Raw genomic sequence first — 21,391 nt, forward strand, 5'->3', positions numbered from 1 at the left:
GCGTTAAAGAATTTAAAGGGATTAATTTTAAAAAATTAATTACCGTCCGTTAATGCGATAAATTTGACAGCCCTGGTAAAAATATGTCAATGTTGTAGAGGTAGGGGGAACCACCACTAATTTTGCTACTGAAAATCCGATCTGCATCAGAGTTAGCATAACATTAACCTATGTGAACTTGCTAACCTGTGAAGGGAATACTATCTTTCCTCGTCTTCACTTTTTGTATTACTCTAACACACCCAATTTATATCATAGTTTGAGAAAAACAAGTACAATATATTGATATTAAGAACAGTTGGACTTGAAATTATTAGAATTTACAGCGCGAAGACAACGGGCAAATAAGTGCAGAACAGACACAGGACACCTTCTGACTAACTGGAAGCCCAACGCGTCGCATGCAGCTGACTGAGCAAGACTGACGCTGACAAGCAGGTGATGGGCAAGACATCTACAAGTCCACGTCTGCACCACCAAATCCTCCAATCAGCTCTTCTGGACATTGCATAACAAAAGGTGGGACGTCTTGCCACAAGGAACATCTGATAACGAGGAACCCGTGACCGAAACGTGAATACTGAGGATGGCAAAATTCCTAAACCTCATTGTCCTTACAACAGTAACACCCAAATTCTCCTGTCCAATCCACAACAGACATTAATCCTAAACAATGCCCAAACACACCATTCTTCCGGACCACAGTCTGCCTCACCAGAGCCTTTAAAAGTCTGAATGTTTAACTAATCGTGGTCAATTTTCTCAGGAATCTTTTGTTGACTTGTGATATGGTGACCCTGGATCCAGCTTGCCTCCTTGCCTGGGTCTCTCTGCTCTGTATGATTGCTGCCGACTCGGAATAAATTGTTACCTTGTGTTTAAAAGCATTTTTCCAGCTTTTAAACTCGAAATAGTACAAATGGTTAAGACTAAGGTGAACGCACGGAGTTTGGCCTTTTGGCTGGGTCGTCGATGTACCGCCGGCCTGGGTCGTTGGAATCGCGCCATCGCGGTTCGGCTGGCGTGATTCCGGCAATCTGGATGAAAGGTCAGATTCCTTCACCTTCAAAACTACTGTTGTCAAGTCAGGTCTCTTTTAAAGTAAGAATAACAACACTGCACCTAAGACATGTTTCACAAACGGAGCCTGGGGTGCAGGGACGCAGAACGTCACATGAGTGACACGACCAAACACTGCTACAATGCGTGCTAACCATACAAACGATAAGAAAATCTCCAACATTGTGAACGTAAGACGGACACTTTGGCGAATTTTCATCTCGTCAGACGAAAATTGTTTGTTGACGAAATATTCTTGCTATCATCAGAAAAATTTATAATGAAAGCAATATGTTGTTCAAACATAAAACAAAAACGCATTTTACTTGAGTGCTGGATGAGGTTTTAGGAATAAATTGATATAAATGCACTTATATGTCCATTTTGATTTGTTTTTTTCTAAAGTGATATGCAAACATTGCAATAATCGTCTTAAAAGTGTAATATCAGGATTAATCAGGATCGAATCCTGACCTGTGAATCGTGATACGAATCGTATTGCCAGATTATTGGGCAATACACACCCCGAATAATTAGTTTCTTAGTAATTGCTTATTTCTGCTGCAAGGCATGTCAACTGACATTCTTTGTTAACTATGTCAAGGCAGCATGGTAACATTATTAAATAAAGACCCAGAGATCAATACCATTTATTGTGACACCAAGAGAATAGAAAGGATAGATTCTAAAAAGGCTGTTTGTTTTAAATAGCAGTGGTTGTCTATCAGACAACAGGCCATCAGGTTATCGGTGCGTCAGTCAGGCAACACCGATATAACTGGCATATTTTTCTGAATGTTTTGTTATCTCATCCTGACATCAGGACTATGCTGCATTAAACATCTGTTAAATCTCCTCCTTCTGAGATAGCACAATATTTTTGAACATCTGCACACCGTAACGCCTCAGAGGTTTTTACACCTTTTACTAGCTGCCTGCAGTCGGCAAAACATTTAAATTTCATCCACAAGTTGACATGTTGTCCACGAGCCAGTCAAGTCATATCATATATGGTATATCCAGAGGTGGGTAGTAACGCATTACATTTACTCAGTTATGTACTTTTTTGAGAAAAATGTACTTATATGAGGAGTTTTGCCACGCCATACTTTTTACTTGAGTTGATTTCTGAAGAAGAAGCGCTACTATGACTCCGCTACTTTGGACTGCACTAGACTCACTACGTTTTTCCGGTATATCATTATATTACATTAATTATCATCTAACATTGCATATGTATTCACACAGTGCTTAATTTGTAAATCATAAGGTGCCGGAACGCAAAGTACATATGACAGCACAGGGATGAAGAGACCGGCACGGGTCCCGGAACATACGCAGAAAATGGTGCTGAAAACAACACGCAAATGTCCACTTGCCATGCTGTGGGACTTACAAGCCTCAATTTCAGATAATATCCATGGTATAAATGTTATGACAACAATTTACAATTATTTAGCACAGCACGGGCAATTGCCCACATAACCACGGGTGGGACTTATATTAACTTACATTCTAACATTTTAAAAAATAATGATCTGAGATTACAATAAATAACACAAACACATTCTTTTGCGAGTTTCATCTCCCCAGTCTTCTCTGGCCCCTAAGTTCCCACCGCCTTACAAATTTTGCAGCCTAAACCCGAATTTCCCCGGCTGTTGGTCGTCCACCTGGCTGACTGCTAGCACTGTAGCTGGCCCCCACTCTGGGTGGGGCTGAATCTGACCAGCTGCTGCCACGGTAGCAGCCTCCTGCCCCGGCTTGGCTGGCTGTCCGTGAACCTGGCTAGCTGCTGCGGCGCTAGCCTTCTGCTGCACCCGGTCCTGCCCGTTAGCATGATCGCTGCAGCTGCCTTCATCGCCGGTTGTTGCTTTTCTGACTCGTTTTGAACAATCTTCCTTCTTTTTGAAAAAAGACAGTAAATGCAACTGTCTTTTTGGCATTTTGAAATACCGTTTTGATCCTGGCTGCTTGCTCCCCAGATGCCGCAAATTTCCCAATTTTTTTTTTTTTTTTTTTTTAAATGTCAGGGGCGTGATTTGTTGGTGCAGCTTTTCAATGCATCAGCAAATCTCCGACTCTTTCAAATGACCTTAAATTTTTATAAACAACATGCAATTCTTGGGATTTGTTCTGTAAATAAATTATACATATTATTTTATTTTATACTGTAATATCCTTAACTATGCACGGTCCCTTTAAGAGACGCTGGGACTGGAGAGCTGTGAAGTAGTATGAAGCCAGGGCTAGACGGGCGAGAAGCAAAAGTTAGCGGTCGAATGTGGCGGCAGTCCGCTGTTATTTTGTTTATTGTTGCCACAATAGAGTGGACTAAAACATCAACTACTCCTCTCCTTCTCCCCCTACCCATCCGGGGCTATTACAATACATTTTTATATTATTATCATTATTTTCTATACACGACAGGTGCCGGATCTGCCCAAATAAGTCCCGGAACAAAGGGAGGCCAAAATCAAAACATGCCAGATCTTGTCCTGGCAGGATCTCCCGGTATCTTAATCACTTTGCAAGCTGCTAGTGTAAAACAATCATTACAATACTGTCTGCGACTTGTTCTATAACTTTTTAGTGCTGCTTACTTGGCACTCAAAATACTCCATAAGAAATTGGCACATCTATATTTCCATCCAGTTCACACACAAGGCGTCGTCACCAGGGTCTCGGCTAAGCTGTAGCCGACCCAGACTGATTTGCAGCTAACCTAACAAGCACAGTTTTGGACCGTGGGAGTAAAGAGGAAAAACACACAAGCGCAGAGCCAAAACAGCACTGTGATGTAGACAAAAAGAAGAATTCTAGCTTGATTCCCCCATAAACACCTACTCTGATAAATACCATATCATTGATCTCTGGATAAATGGCTACAAATCGCAAAGGCGTTCTAAAACTCCCAAACAGCAAAGTGGCTGCAGTAGCTTATGTGCCAAAAAGATGAATCTTCAGTACGTCTAACTTAATTAGCGTGAGAACACCACTCTTTTAATCTGCTTGCGTAGAAGAAAATCACCCTCTGCAAGTGACTAAAGGTTGAACAAATGCAAAGCAAATAATATCAACTCAAAGTGCTCTAATACTACCTAATGACCTTCTTGTCATGTCCCTAGTTTCTTGATGGAACAGCAGTTAACAGTGAATGTTTTATATACCCACGTACAATTTCTTCACTTTACTTCCTGGGGGAGATTAACAAAAGGTTCAACTGTAGGACGCTCACTAAAGCTGGAGGAACACTTGAACAGCTGCTTGACGCGTTGCCAGAAACAAAACAGGAGGCTGCACTGCCTCTCCTTTACTTTGTATAGCATGCACCTTTGCGCTAGCACTTCATAATAATGCACTTAAGAAAGGTTTTATGCGCTTGTGTATTTTTTTTTTTTTAAAGGGGGAGCTACAAATTTGTGGCAATAGTGTAAATCTTTGATTAGATCCCATGATCCACACTGGCTGCCTTCCCTTGTTAAGACTTATAAGATCAAACTTACAAATCCCATGAGACATGTTGTAGCTGCTGTTAATCATTTCATGTAAAATCTCTGCTTCCTGCACAATTTCATCTTATTTATGTGAAAAGAACCAATCGTTGATTAGCAGTCGGCTAAATGTAATTACGAACCCAGGTATCTCATGTTGGCCGACTAGTAACATGGAACAATCATCCCTAAAAATGCAATTGCTGCAAGGTGAGATATAAATATTTGTGATTAGAATCCAACTACATAAAACATTGTGAATGATTCAAAATATTACTGCGATATACCTGGTCCTTCACAAAAAATTAGTTTATCATTTATAAAATAAATTTATCTTTCGCAAGGGTTTTGAGTTAATTCGCTGATTCAGATGATTAGGTTAGTAGCTTCTTTAGAGTACTTTTTCATGATATGCCAATTTTTTTGAGATAGGGATTTTTTTGTTTTTCTCGACTTTTTTGCCAAAATCATCAATATTAAAACAATAGAAGGCTTGAACTACTTCAGTTGTATGTAATGAATCTAAAATATATGAATGTATAATGTTTATCAGTACATTACAGAAAATAATTTATCACAATATGCTAATTTTTTTCCGAAGGACTAGTAGTAGCATAAGCATTTTTCTAATTTTAATGACAATTAGGAACAATGGGCTCTTTTCACTAAAACTCCAAGTCTGCTCCAAAAGCTTCTCAATTTATCCGGTCTAAAAATATGGTGTCATTCCTAATGTTGTGTTTAAAGGACTTGCCCAAACTCACCATCAAGATACAGCCAATTGTCACTGAGTTTAACACAGGTGGGAAATCCGAAGTTGCTTACACTCGTTTAGAAATTGGTTGATGATGTGTACACTGGAACACATTAATATTCATGTATTTTTAGTGATTATGGGAAAAAATAAAGGTCTTTTTCAGTGCTGAAACTTGGCTGGAAACTCGAGAATATGCAGTGGGTGGTTACAGACAAAATGGATGCGTTACCCCTGCACCCTGCCTAATCACTACTCCTTTTGACTCACCTTTCCTCCTCAGTTATCAGGCCCCCCACATGGTGTCCTTGGGTAAATGAATTATAATTAGCTAACGATAGCACCACTATGTTCAAAAATAGAGGTGTGTAATCATGTATTTCCTGTTGTTGTTTGTTCTTCTCTTCTGTCTGCTTCTTTCCTTTCTGTCCCCCATAGCTCCCTTCTCTTCACTGATCCATCCACCCACTTCAACAAGCTCTCCCAGCAGGATCCCAAGGCGTTTCCAGGCCAAACAAGAGACTGTCTCTCGAGCGTGTCCCGGGTCGTCCCCGGAGCCTCCCACAGGTGGGACATCTTTGGAACACTTCCCCAGGGAGGTGTCCAGGATGCATCCGAACCAGATGCCCGAGCTACCTCAGCTGGCTCCTCTAAACACGAAAGAGTAGCGGCTTGACCCTCCCGGAGGACCGAGCTTCTCACCCCATCTCTTAGAGAGAGCCCGGAAATCCCGGCTGCTTGTATCCGGGATCTTGTTCTTGATCTTGTCCGTGAGTGTAGCAACATAGATCGACAGATAAATCAAAAGCTTTTCCCCCACAATTGACCAGTACAGAGTCCATATCACTGCAGATTCTGCACCAATCCACCTGTCGATCTCTCGCTCCCTCCTGCCCTCACTTATGACCAAGACCCCAAAATACTTTAACTCTTCCACTTGGGGCAGGATCTCATCCCTGACCCAGAGAGGGCGTGCCTCCTTTTTCCGACTAAGGACCATGGTCTCAGATTTGGAGGTGCTGATCTTCATCCCAACCACTTCACATTTGGCTGCAAACCAATCCAGTGAGAGCACAGATGCAATGATGAGGCAACCAAACTGGACCCCCTGAACGCCTTGGATGCGCCTAGAAATTCTGTCCATAAAAGAACAAAATCTGTGACAAAGAGTAACCTTGGTGGAGTCCAACCCTCACTGGGAACAAATCCAACTTACTGCCGGCAATGCGGACCAAACTCTGGCACCAGTTGTGAAGGGACTGTACAGCTCTTACTGTTCACTGATTCCTCCTAATAAAGAAAACATAACAACTAGCCACAATGGGAGTATATAAAACTCCCATGTGATACATTAAAACTTTTCAGACCTTAAGGACACTCAGATTTCTATTCTCCATATCTAAGCAGCTGAAAAGGACAGGTAAAAAAAGAAGAGAAAAAAATAGTTGCAGTGATGCTAATGGATCAGGGGCGGAGCTTCAGGGGGGTGCGGCTGCACCCGGGCCCAGTTTGCAGGTGTTAAGGGGGTGTGGTTGGGTGAAGGTCAAACAGAGTGGTAAGATGATACTTGGACTGTGATTCAGTTTTTGTGTAATAGTGTGACAATCCATGGCTTTGCTTTGTGCCCCCAGGGGCGACTGCAATCCATTGATTTCTTTAATCACTTTAAGGTAATTATGCAGGAATACACTGAATGAGTGCTTTTGCGGGAGCACGAGGTGTTGGTAAGGCGGTATTCTTTTTTTTCCTCTCGTTAGACCACAGCTCCTTCGTGATATATGCTCTGCAGGAACACTCTGCCAGTGAAAGCTTTTCCTCGACACATTATAATGGGCACCGAAGAATGGATTTTAATGCAATAGAGCACAGGGCCTGCATATATTACCACCGCCTTTATATTTTAAAGATTTGCTTGTCTTAGGAACAGATTCTTTTATGTCAGTAGAATATTTTCATTGCAAATAGCGTACCCGTAACCTGGGATTTGCAGGTGATGTCAGGCTGCTATTACACTTCCAAAGTTGATATGAATGATCTTGAAAAGCAGAAATACTGCCGACAAGTCTAGTTTTAATGCAGGTGAAAAGAACATGAGAGGCCGAACTCAACAAGGTAATGGATTGTATGCGCAGGGTATGGAGGCGTGCTAACTTCCAGTCACCAATCAAATACATGACGCGCATCAAATTCAAAGTGTAGACGCCGTCTGCTGGACTGTATGTATACCATATTTTTCATACTAAAAATTGCAGTTTTTGTTCATAGTATGGCCGGGGGTGCGACTTTTGAGTGACAAATGTGAGAAATTACTAAAACATTACAAGTAGTTCCGAAGCCAAGCCTGCGTGCACATTTGTCGCTTGTGAAGCATCCATTGAGGCAACACCTGTATATAACACCCTTTGTACTGTTTATTGTGCATTTACAACTGTAGTCGAATACTCGGGGCGATGAGATTGTTTATTTTTTATTTTTGTTGATTTACGTCACCAGCATAGTAATGGAAGTTGTGTATAACCCGGGGACCACCTGTATTATATCATTTCACGTTATTTTCAATTTGAACCGCAATAAAGCGCTCAAGGCCTGTGTTTCAACATTGGCAGTAACTTATAAAAGCAACTGAGAAGGGCTGAACAAAATGGCACCGAAAAGAAAATCATATTCTGAATATTACAAGCTGCAAGTAGTGAAATATGCAGCCGAAAACAGTAATCCATACCATACCATACCATACCATAATCATCCGCTTGCTCCAAGGTCAGGTCGCGGGGGCAGCAGTTTTAGCAGGGAAGCCCAGACTTCCCTCTCCCCAGCCACTTCAACCAGCTCCTCCAGCGGGAGCCCAAGTCGTACCCAAGCCAGCCGAGAGACATAGTCTCTCCAGCGTGTCCTGGGTTTTCCCGGGGCCTCCCACCGGTGGGACATGCCCGGAATACCTCTCCAGGGAGGCGTCCGGGAGGCATCTGAACCAGATGCCTGAGCCTCCTCAACTGGCTCCTCTCATCGCGGAGGAGTAGCGGCTCGACCCCGAGTCCCTCCCAGATGACCGAGCTTCTCACCCTATCTCTAAGGGAGAGTCCGAAAACCCTGCGAAGACAACTTATTTCAGCCGCTTGTATCTGGGATCTTGCTCTTTCGGTCACGCCCCACAGCTAGTGACCATAGGTGAGGGTAGGAACGTACATCGACTGGCAAATCGAGTCCGCATTACTGCAGACGCTGCACTGATCCGCCTGTCGATCTCCCGCACGCTTCTACCCTCACTCGTGAACAAGACCCCAAGGTACTTGAACCCCTCCACTTGGGGCAGGAGCTCATCCCTGACCCGGAGAGGGCACTCCACCCTTTTCCGACTGAGGACCATGGTCTCGGATTTGGAGGTGCTGATCTTCACAAACAGTAATCAAGCAGCAGAAAGAAAGTTTGGAGTTAGCAAGAAACTTTTAAAGGACTGGCAACTGGTGTTGGATTTTGTCAAATAAATTTTCCTCAAAAATGCGACTTATACTCCAGTAACCCAGTTATTCTTTTTCTTTTCATTGCAGATTTCTTGGCTGGTGCGACTTACTGTATAGTCCGAAAGAATATGGTATTTGTAATGCATAATGTGTTACCGTTAAGTAACGCATTATGTGTTGTTATACAACAGAGCCCGTTCCATGCATGGTCTGCTTAAATTCTAGTCTCTTAGGGCAGGGGTCCCCAACCTTTTTTGCACCACAGACCGGTGTTACTTTGGTCTTTATTTTCACAGACCGGTGTTCTGACAAATTTTGCAACCCATCAAAAATTGCAACGATGCAGTTCTGCGCATGCGCGTAACGTTAAACATGGCTGCAAATGCAGCGATTCCAAAGTAAACACTACAAACTTTAAAGAAAGGAATATTAAAGAATGAAGAAAAGAATGTAGAAAAGTTCTCAGATACATCCTGCCATGTTAGCTGCACACAACTCTGCACATAGCTCTCTCACCTTTAACGACTTCGCCTTGTCGTTAAGCATTAATAAAGAAGCTCGCTTACAAATATATGTAACCCGAGTGTCAGCGCCGCGCTCCCACCTCTGACCAGGGTGGGACGCGAACCCGCACGCCGCGACCATTCTGCTTGACAGGCAAGGATGGTAACCACGGCGCCAATAAGCTCGAGCCAACGGCACAGCCGTTATTGTCCTTGCATGAAGGGATCGGGAGGGAGGTTTCCACGTTGCACAACGAATACAATGTGTACCCGTTACACTCTCCCCCCGAAACCTTCGCTGCCGCCGCCCCGCATTCCGCTCCCACCTCTGACCAGGCTGGAACACGAACCTGCGCGTTGCGACGATTCTGCTCGGCAGGCAAGGACTGTAACCACTGCGCCAATAAGCTCGAGCCAACGGCACAGCCGTTAGTGTCCTTACATGAAGGAATCGGCGGAGAGGTTTCCACGTTCCACAACGGATACAATGTGTACCCATTACACTTACAATGTTGGAAATTGTAGCAAGGTTTTCAATGCTCTCGTAGCGATGTCAGGATATTCCGGAATTACTTTAATCCAGAACCTCGGTAGAGTTGTTGTCTCAAATGTACGTTTAAGGTTGCCGTCATTTGCGATCTCTACAAGCTGATCCTCCTGTTGCACAGACATGCTCGAATCACTCGGTTTATTCACAAACGGGTCACGAATCCACTCCTTCGCAGTTTGTGGGTCTTCGAGGTTATATTAGGGCAGGGCGATATGGCCTTAAGTACGTATCACGGTAAATTGAGCAGATTTACCTCGATAACGATAAATGACGATAAATTCGCCCAAGCGGACTGTTATATAATTTGAAAACTTGAATGAATGCATGGAATACAAATGAACCGTTTCTTGTTAAATTTATTTACCAGCTTTCAATTTAACAATTGCACATGCAGTCTAAACATTAAGTATATAAAAGAAAATGTAAACAATAAGAATTCTAGTGTGAACATTTATAACAGCTTGTATGATTTGAAAAATGTACAACATTGTAAAAATCAATCTGACGACTGTGCAAACATGTCATTGTAACACAAATGACTGGCAGCTTTAACAGTACACTTCAGACAACTTATTGATAATGGCTGCTGTGAAATAATTATTCAACACAAGTGTTTACGTCAACATTTTTTAATACATGCACCCCCCACACAGACACAACCAGATTAAAGCTGTATTGCTCTGATGCCAATGAAACATTTAAGATTTTATGATGGCAGAATAAAGCAAACACATATTGGAAAAATAGCCGTGGCCATTAAACTGACATATGATATATAGGCTTCACTATTGGATTATACTTTATGCTGAGTGCTTTACCATCATGTAAGCCTTCAGAGAAATCACACAGAGATACCAAATAACGCGACATAATGATTATTAGATGAAGTCCGTGCCCACTCATTAATTTCAGCCGTTTCGACAAGGTTAGAGGCTTAGAGCCGCTATCCGACTCCATCACGTTCATTTGTAGCGTTAGCCACTTGCGTTGACCGCTAGCGTTAGCCTGTGGCTTGGCTACCAAATGAAAGCATCCTCTCCTGAAATCGTGAGAACCAGGGAGGACAGCGGGTGAAAGCCCGTCTGGAACCCGCCAAGAGTTAACTTAATGTTGGGTGAAAGTTTGGCGAAGCTCCCTTAAGCCCGACTCCATCAAATTTGCTCGTAGCGTTAGCCGCTAGCTTTAGCCTACCGGGCTTCTGTTTGTTTGGCTTCCTGAAAACCCCATGACTCCATACGTAAGCACACTGACTGCTTTCTTAAAGGGGAATGAACATAGCCAAACAACACAGAGTAAAAGCGTGATGAAAAGACTATATTTTCTTGTTTTATTAAATTACCGAATTTACCGACATGGTCAAAATTACGCCGGTCATCGTGACGAATTCCGGTCACAGTAAATTTTCGGTTTACCGCCCTGCTCTAGGTTGTATGCTCATCTTCTGGCTCGTCAGGTGCCCTTTTCGCCGAAAAAAAATTCTCCAAAGACGTCTGTTTTCCAGTCATCTTCGCCCGTGTCGGGGCTAATTATTTCCGGGAACTAATGTGCTGCGCCCGCAGCCAAGTAATACGTTATTATCGAGGACAAGCGCGTATAGATATATTATATACACAAAACAAGATGTACTGCTAGCAGTCCAATCAATGGATTTCTATGACGAGATTCTAATCTATCCTGTAGTATTGTATCTAGAGTAAACAGAGATATTGGAGTGTTAAGCAGGGACACAGAGTTAATTCGGCCAGAATGCGGTCGTTAATAAATTATTATTTCTGTGCGCCCCGGTAGCAAATGCGCCACGGACCGGTACCGGTCCACGGCCCGGCAAATGGGGACCCCTGTCTTAGAGGAAATGAATGCAAAAGCCCTCCTAACTTGCTACTAATGAAAACAATAATTGCACGCCTGCTCAGAAGGTTGGGAAATATAGAATTTCAAACATAAGCGACAGTCTTCTCAGTAACCAAAGGTGATTCTGAGATGAGGCTGCTCTACTCAAACTGTCACTGGAGGCGTGCAGCATCACTTCCTCTGACACATCTGAAATTGGTTTCGGATGCCCTGTGTGTACTTCGAGATCCAGGCTGACATTTTGTTGTATCGCACGGAAGGCTTACATTGTAAAGGACAGAGTTGAGTTGATGAGTGGGAGTGGAAAAACAACAAACTTTGTTGAGCTAGTTCCGTTGGGACAAATTTGATTAGGAGGTTCAAAGGCAGGGCTTATAAGCTTTCTCATGAGATTTTGAGCAACTGATCATAATGTCAAGGAGGAGGAACACCATTTGCAAAGGCTATAAAGACCTCTGTTTAAATGGCAGGTTTTTTTTGGGGGGGGGGGGGGGGGGTTAAAAACATGAGACCAAGGTCATTTCAAGATGCTTTAATGTGCACATAAACTGTGATAGTTTGTGAACACAATTTATCAATGACATTGGAACTCGTGATAAATGGGAGTCGGCACACACTTGACATAATATAAAGTCCTTCTGATCAACTCAAATAAATTTCAGCTATTCTAGTTTTTTAGTTCGACGTTTTTTTCTAGATTTTGTGGATCACTATTTCGAACTGTTCATAATTTGTTCCACCTTGTTTAGGGCACCAGTTCCAATTAAAGAAACACACCCCATCATCATGCTTTACCCTCAGGATGGTGTTCTTCTCATACTGAGCAGAATTGTGTTTGTGCCAAACACACCATTTGGAATTATTGGCAATGGTTAATCTTAGTTTATCAAACCGTAAGTCATTCCACAACACTTGGAAGCATATATTGGCACATACCGTAATTTTCACACTATAAGGCGCACCTGACTATAAGCCGCTACCCACCAAATTTGGCACGAAAACTGCATTTGTTCATAGATAAGCCGCACTGGAATGTAAGCCGCAGCTGTCCTCGCTGTATTATGAGATATTTAGACCAAAAGATAGTAACGGGTAACACTTTATTTGACAGCAGCATCGTTCGACTGTCATAAGACCAAATGAACAACCATGAAGCTTTGAACCAATTGGATTAAAAACTTCATTGCTTCAAGACGCTTCATTTGGCCATCACTGCTCCTTTGGGGGAGACAGTCAACCTCTGCTGCCACCTACTGTCAACACTGTTGTTGTCCAATATGCCTCCTAGCATGCATTGCAGCACTACAGATGTAAATAACGATCAAAATTAGTGTTCTGTGCTAATTGTTTTCTTCAGTTACTGTTTCAGTTGTTTCATTAATTGCTAGTTATGGTATTTGGTAACACTTTATTTGACAGCGGTGCTATATGACTGTCATTAGACAATCATAATTATGACATGACACCATTATGAGCATTTCTGAATGCTTATAAAAGATGTCATTTAGTGTTATCCGGCAAATTATCTCACTTTTGAATGGATGTAAAAGATCCAAGCTGGACATAAATGGAGTTAATGACATAATTTTCCGGATGACAATTAACTCATTTGCTCCCAGAAAGGTATAAAAACGTTCTATTTTTAAATGCTTCACTGTCCCAAAAACGTATTTAGACGTCTTTTGCGTTTTTTTAAAAATATTTTTTTAATAAAAAGCATATATAGCTTCTGCTGTATCTGAGAAATAAAGAACAACGCTCCAAACCTATTTTAAAGAAATAAAACTAGCCACTGGAGGGCAGTAGCGCAATTTGCAAGACCAGGCAACACGATTCAACAGCAGTGAACGGCCGGGCAGCATTATCAGAGCACTGGCGGCTTGATGCCAGGCGGTGCTCTGACCGAACAAAACAACGAGAGGACGCCTGGGACGCCAGGCGCTGGACGACCGCGCAAAACGAGTGAGACCCCCCGTGGATCGGCTCACCAAGCAGACCCCGCAAAAACGCAAAAATAATCCATCTTTGTGAGACAGACAACGATGAGGGAAAAGTTTAACCAGCTGACGTGGCGACAACACTGTCATCTCTCAGTAGTCGTGTGTGAATAAATTGTTACTTTGCTATCAAAAGCTCTATTTGTCTGGTTGTTCATGGTATTTTGTAAAAGGAAAACATTATTCAAATGTTTGGAATGTAACAAATGCAAAAAATAGCAAATTTATGTTCGAAACGTATGCGTTTACAAAAAGCTCATTTTCTCCGTTTTTTCACCAGAAATTGGAAAATTGCTCAAACTAAGCTTTTTTCTAATGCTGATTTCTAAAGAATGGAAAAAGACACAAACTTACTTTTTTTCTGCTGAAAGAAGAGAGTAATCTTTCTTTTGGTGGGTTCCATGTTTATATAGCAATAGAACAGAATTTTCTGTGGGCCTTGCAAAATCAGTCAAAATCCAGAAAAAAACGTCTGGGACCGACGTTTTCGCTGGTTAAAATGGCTGGGAGTGAATGAGTTATTGACATAAACATTCAGTAATGCCCTTGATAGTGACATGTCATAAATATGACTGTCTTATGACAGCGTTATGAAGCAGCTGTCAAATAAAGTTACCTATTAACCCAAATAAACCAACAAATAAGCCGCATTGAACTATAAACTGCAGGATTCAAAATGAAGGAAAAACGTTGCGGCTTATAGTCCGAAAATTAGGGTATTTTCAAAATTTTAAAAAATCGTCATCATCAAGAAAGATATACTTAATATGTTGAAAAGATCGATAACCATTAAACTTTCACCGGATTTAAATTGCATTGTTCAACTACTCTATAACAACGTAGATTAATTTTTCACAAGGACTGCAGCTATCGATTATTTTAGTGGTCGATTAATTGATAAACTAGTTAGTTTGAATAGTCGAGTAATCGGATAAAGAACATAAAAACAATACCTGAGCTGAGCCTCAAACGGTATGAAAAAAAAAAAAAATGAGGATCTACGTACAACAAAAGAACAATTGGCTTAAGTCCACTAGCTTAAATGCTATAAAATGCTTTTTTTTTTTTTCTTTCAATGCTCTTAACAGATGGTTCAGACACATATTCCCATAAAAAAATAAATAAATAAACGGCTAAATGTACCAATAAACTACTTTACGAATGCATTATTAAAAAAACATTAGCTCAAACAAAAATTTAGCTTATGTTGGTCTTAACAAGGAGCAGCTGGATTCTGCCACGTGAAATGAGGCAGACTAGAGGGCAGTCTATCCACCCAAATCAATAAAAGTAAATGCAAACACTTTCAAAACAAACCATTACGACACAACTTTAATTAAACGATTACTCGAAGCAGCAAAATTTAATTCGAATCTTTTTCTCTAATCGAATACTCGAGTTAATCGAATAATCGTTGCAGCACTATTTTTCACACATGGCACAATATGGATTGGCTATAGATTAAGGTGGTCACCTTCCACAAGCGTTTGGTTATGAACACATTTCAGCCATGTAGTCATGAATGAAATTGAAATGAATGAATGAAAATGAATTGAAAGCAAATGTAAAATGTTCTCAACTGCAGTGTAATTTCTGTTTAAAACTAAACCACTGGACTATAAATTATTGCTGCAACGATAACTTAATAATACGTAATTTTATCAGAAAAAAGCTTCGAATCAAATTTTCTGATAGAATGGCATTGAAATGGTTTGTTTTGAAAGTGTTTGCAATTAATTTAGTTCATTAGGGTGGTTATACTGTCATCTAATGACAACAATAAATATGACATAACTCATTAAACATGGCCGAATTCCACTGCTCACTGTTAAGACCAATATAAGTCTTTGTTTGAGCTAATATATTTTTGATGCATTCGTAATTTAGTTTATAGGTACATTTAACAGTTTCTTTTAGGGAATATGTATTTGAATGATTTATTAAGAGCACTGTAAAAAATGAAAATAAAAAAATAACGTTAGCATTTCATAGCATTTAAGCTAGCGAACTTTTGCTACGCAAGTAAGCCAATTGTTCTTTTGTTGTATTTATATCCCCATTCGTAATTTTGTTTATAGGTACATTTAACAGTTTCTTTTAGGGGATATGTATTCGAATGATTTATTAAGAGCACTGTAAAAAATAAAAATAAAAAAATAAAAATAACGTTAGCATTTCATAGCATTTAAGCTAGCGAACTTTTGCTATGCAAGTAAGCCAATTGTTCTTTTGTTGTACTTAGATCCTCATTTATATATTCTTTTATACCCTTTGAGGCTAAACTCAGGTATTTTATTTTTTTCTAAATGAAAGCTCTGCATAGTTTGAAGAAACAATCAGGAATTTTATTTTGTACTCAGATTTAATGCTCTTTTGAAAGTGCAATCTTAGCAAGCCTTTGTTTTACATCTCCTAAAATTGTTCCTAATCCGATTACTCCAATTATTAGAACTAACTAGTTGATAGACTAATCGATTACTAAAATAATCGATAGCTGCAGCCCTACTATAAATATGAATCAGATAAGAAAAAGACAAGCAACAATTCAGCTAAACTTACAAGCTTTTCACCAAATTCTGTTCAATAAGGGAATCCTTGCAAGGAAACATGCCTTTTTCTTTTCTTTTAGGAAAATTCATTGGTTGGGGTAACTATTGCTACCTTATTTCCATCCTCAGTGAAGCTGACTACTGAGGAGATGTATCCACTTCAGATTGTTCATATACTGTATGAACCCAAGCCCAAAGAGAGGGGGGAAAAAAGCTTTTTGTGCTAAAAAAAACTCATGGGGCCGAGCACCAATGTACCCTGCAATGTAGCAAAACATGTTGTCTTGTGTGTTATAAGTTCACACTAGATACACGGCTGCTTCTTTGCAATGCCTGAAGAACCTTGACAGAGCATGCTGTGCACTGCTGAGGTGGCAAAGGCCACAGAGGGTGCTGCTGGATACACAGGAATTGGTATACGAATATGCGTACACGGCATGCATCGAAAGAAATGCACAACTGGCAAAAAGCCCGTGACGTTGATGAATGCTGTCCTCTAAGTGTTAGCTAAAATTATCTGATGAGACACAGCGCATGCTCCAATTCACAAGGTTGATATCCCGACAGCAAAGGAGGACATGCATGAGAGTACTGTATACACACAAAAAGTTGACATTCGATGATGGGTTAGATGGATTTCGATGACACAGCTTGAAATGGAACAAAAATCGGCTGTTGGATGTTGTGTTTTGGACACCACGGTTTATATTCATGCACACCGGTGCTCCCACAGGGGCAGTAGGAGTACGGCACTTCAATCGTTCAGTCTACTGGCCTGACAACCTTAAACGGATGTCGCGACGTTTGACTGTAAGCGTTGCTTCCGTTACGGAATTTTAACGAGGCCAAACTCAGGATGTAATTACTGTTTTTCTCATTAAAGTGGTAAATATTTTCCCTCGTATTCCCATCAACATAAATGTAGACTACACAGTACATGTGGCTCGTTTCCTGAGAGACTGCGAAAACGAAAAGTGGTATTTGGGATGTGGCAAAATGGCTTTTGGCATATGCCATTTGTTTTTGGTATGTGGCAAAATGGATTTTGGCATGTGGCATTTTTTGGTATGTGGCAAAATGGATTTTGGCATGTGGCACTGCATGGCCTGCAAAAATGCAATTTACAAAAAACAAATGCCACATACAAAAAAAGCCACATCCCAAAATCCATTTTGCCGCATACAAAAAAAAAAAAAAAAAAACGCCACATACCAAAATCCATTTTGCCACATAACAATTAAAAATGCCACGTACAAAAAAAAAAAAAAAAAATGCCACATACCAAAATCCATTTAGCCACATAAAATGAAATGCCACGTACCAAATAAAAAGGCCACATACCAAAATCCAGTTTGACACATACACAAAAAAAATGCCTCAAGACAAAAGCCATTTTGCCATATAACCCTTGAAAAATGCCACATACCAAACTCCATTTTGCCACATAAAAAAGCCACATACCAAGTAACTAAAAATATAAAAATATGGCTCATACCAAATAAAAATGCCACATGGCAAAATCCATTTTGCCACATACCAAATAAAAATGCCACATACCAAAATCCGTTTTGCCACATACCAAAAAAATACCTCATACCAAAATCCATTTAGCCACTTAATTAAAATAAAAAAAATGCCACGTACCAAATAAAAATGCTACAAACCAAAATCCAGTTTGACACATACAAAAAAATGCCACAAGACAAAAGCCATTTTGCCACCTATCCCCCCAAAAATGCCATGTACCAAAATCTATTTTGCCACATAACAACAAAAAAAAAGCCACATACCAAAATCCATTTTGCCACATACCAAATAAAATATGCCACATACATAAATCCAATTTGCCACATACCAAAATAATGCCCCATGCCAAAAGCCATTTTACAACATACCCCCAAAAAAGCTACGTGCCAAAATGAATTTTGCCACATACAAAAAAAAAGTCACATGTAACATAAAAATGCCACATGCCAAAATCTGTTTTGCCACGTACCAAAAAAATATGCCACATACCATAATCCGTTTTGCCACATACCAGATAAAAATGCCACATACCAAAATCCATTTTGCCACATGCCAAAAGCAATTTTGCCACATACAAAAAAAAAAGTCACATGCAACATAAAAATGCCACATACCAAAATCCGTTTTGCCACATACCAAAATCCATTTTGCCACATACCAAAAAAATATGCCACATACCATCATCCGTTTTGCCACATACCAGATAAAAATGCCACATACCAAAATCCATTTTGCCATATACCAAAAAAAAAGCCACATACCAAAATCAATTTTGCCACATACAAAAAAAAATATGCCACATACCAAAATCCGTTTTGCCACATGCCAAAAAAATATGCCACATACCATAATCCGTTTTGCCACATACCTGATAAAAATGCCACATACCAAAATCCATTTTGCCACATGCCAAAATCCATTTTGCCACATGCCAAAATCCATTTTGCCACATGCCAAAATCCATTTTGCCACATGCCAAAATCCATTTTGCCACATGCCAAAATCCATTTTGCCACATGCCAAAATCCATTTTGCCACATACAAAAAAAAAAAAAAAGTCACATGCAACATAAAAATGCCACATGCCAAAATCCGTTTTGCCACATACCAAAAAAATATGCCACATACCATAATCCGTTTTGCCACATACCTGATAAAAATGCCACATACCAAAATCCATTTTGCCACATACCAAAATCAATTTTGCCACATACAAAAAAAAGTCACATGCAACATAAAAATGCCACATGCCAAAATCCGTTTTGCCACATACCAAAAAAATATGCCACATACCATAATCCTTTTTGCCACATACCAGATAAAAATGCCACATACCAAAATCCATTTTGCCACATACCAAAAAAAAAGCCACATACAAAAATCAATTTTGCCACATACAAAAAAAATATGCCACATACCAAAATCCGTTTTGCCACATGCCCCAAAAAAATGCCACATACCAAAATCCATTTTGCCACATACCAAAAAACATTTTGCCACATACAAAAAAAATGCCACATACCAAATAAAAATGCCACATACCAAAAAAAAAAAAAAAAAAAAAAGCCTCATACCAAATAAAAATGCCACATGCCAATGTCCACTTTGCCAACCCCCCCCCCCAAAAAAAAAAAAAAAAAGCCAAATGCCAAAAAATATTTTGCCACATACAAAATACCACTTTTCGTTCTTGGCCCTGCTGCGTTTCTGATTGCATTGTTCCTGATTTCTGAAAATATTCCTGATTTCAATGGGACACATTATTCCATATCGCATTTGTAGTCTCAAAACTAGCAGCTGAACAATAGAAATCAGTCTGGGATTCTTTTTTAAAACTTTTTTGAAGTCTTTTTTTAACTTTTGATCTTGAAGTTATCTTATGTACAGTATATCTGGTATTTATATAATTCCTAATGGGGGAAAAACAACAAAAAAGAATTTTGTTTTTGTAATAATTGTCTTTAAAATTTCTCCAGTAGTGGAATTATACACATATTGCAAGCGTTTAGGTGTCGACTTCTTTCTTCTCATCCATTCATATCCGTCCAAAATTAGCTGCAGCATTTTGCCCAAACAAACACCATGAGAGCCACAAGGTGCTTTACTGCCCTCGTGTGGTCACTTTACTTCTCTGCTTCCTGCATTATGCCACAATGCAATATGAATTTATTTAAAATTAGATACAATTTATTATTTCTAGTCGTAGTAGGAGAAGTAGTAATAATAAAAACTAATTAGGAATACAAGTCATACTCATTTTTATATGTGTGTTCTTCAATGACTGCATTTTACATGTATGGGCAATCAATCAAGTTCGTGATCTCAATGGGGTTATTTTTTATACGTTATTTATAACTACAACATAATTATTATCATATTCATCATTGCAATTGCAATGCACAGTATGTGTTAGTGCAATTTCCATTTAATTTCGTGAATTTAATCGCATATGAAGTTCTCACCAGTGCTTCAGTGATTCACCCACCATTTGTTTTCTCCAGGCGAGGTCGAGAAACCATTTAAAGATGGTAGATGGGTTGTGGTGACGACTTAAAGATATACAAACTATACTGATATCTCAAGCTGCAAAATATGTCAAAATGTTTGCCTTGAAAAACCATACTGTGCTATCGTTTTCACTTGATTCCAGCCACATTACGTTGGACCTTAGGCGGCCATCTTGTTTGACCTTTTCACGGCGTGCACGTCTCTAAGTGCAGTAACCATTGTTGGCCAGTTGGGGTCATTCTAATTGAACACAGTGATAGATGCCTCAACAGAACTGATTTGAACTGTCTACATTCCTACAGCACGTTATCATGTATATTCAAGGGCGTAGGTTTGGTCTCAATGTTGGTAGGGACAATATAACTGCATAACCTACATGTCCACTTTTTGCTGGGGACAGGACATTAATAAGACCAAACAGATTGGATTAACAGGGTTCAGGGCTACATTTCTCATCAATATGAACCTAATTAATTGATAGGCTAAAATATCGATGCAAAATAAATCTGTATTGACTTTTACTTTAATGTGTATTGGTTCAGGTGATAAACAAAATAAATCTGTATTGACTTATACCTCCCTGTCTCCGCTGGCGTGCCCCAAGGCTCTGTCCTGGGCCGCTCCTCTTCATCATCTACATTCTCCCCCTCGGTTCCATCTTCCGCAAACACAACATTCACTTTCACTGTTACGCGGATGACACCCAGCTCTACATATCCTCAAAACCAACCGCATCCCTCCCACCTTCCTCCCTCACCCCCTGCTTAGATGATTTTAACTCCTGGTTCTCCTCCAACTTCCTCCTACTTAACAGCTCCAAAACAGAAGTCCTCTTAGTTGGAACCACCGTAATGTTCTCTAATGTCCATAAGTTCTCTATTACCATCAACAATTTACCGATCTCTCCTTCGTCTCAGGTTAAGAGTCTGGGTGTTATCCTCGACGGCACACTTTCCTTCCGGTCACATATCAACAGCATTACCAGATCAGCCTATTTCTACTTTCGCAACATTTCTCGCCTCCTCCCTTCTCTCACCCGCCATACCGCTTCTACCCTGGTCTGTAATCTAATAACCTCCCGGCTCGATTATTGCAACTCACTGCTCTTCGGTCTCCCTAACAAGTCCCTCCAGAAACT

At 40.2% G+C, this 21,391-nt stretch overlaps 1 protein-coding gene across 7 annotated transcripts in view; it reads right to left on the reverse strand.

Moving 5' to 3' along the window:
- The window catches only part of neto1l (neuropilin (NRP) and tolloid (TLL)-like 1, like), a 267,411-nt gene that overhangs the window by 218,731 nt on the left and 27,289 nt on the right, over positions 1 to 21,391 (reverse strand). For 6 of the 7 annotated variants that reach the window (XM_057824259.1, XM_057824256.1, XM_057824253.1 and 3 more), the window contains exon 1: positions 20,231 to 20,432. The exons of the other annotated variant lie outside the window; for it this stretch is intronic. The gene's annotated coding sequence lies outside the window, so the exon portion shown is untranslated. Of the gene's footprint in view, positions 1 to 20,230; positions 20,433 to 21,391 lie in introns of those variants that run through there. 7 annotated transcript variants of the gene reach the window in all.

This window comes from Corythoichthys intestinalis, chromosome 20, assembly GCF_030265065.1.
Source record: "Corythoichthys intestinalis isolate RoL2023-P3 chromosome 20, ASM3026506v1, whole genome shotgun sequence".
Classification (NCBI taxonomy): Eukaryota; Metazoa; Chordata; class Actinopteri; order Syngnathiformes; family Syngnathidae; genus Corythoichthys; species Corythoichthys intestinalis.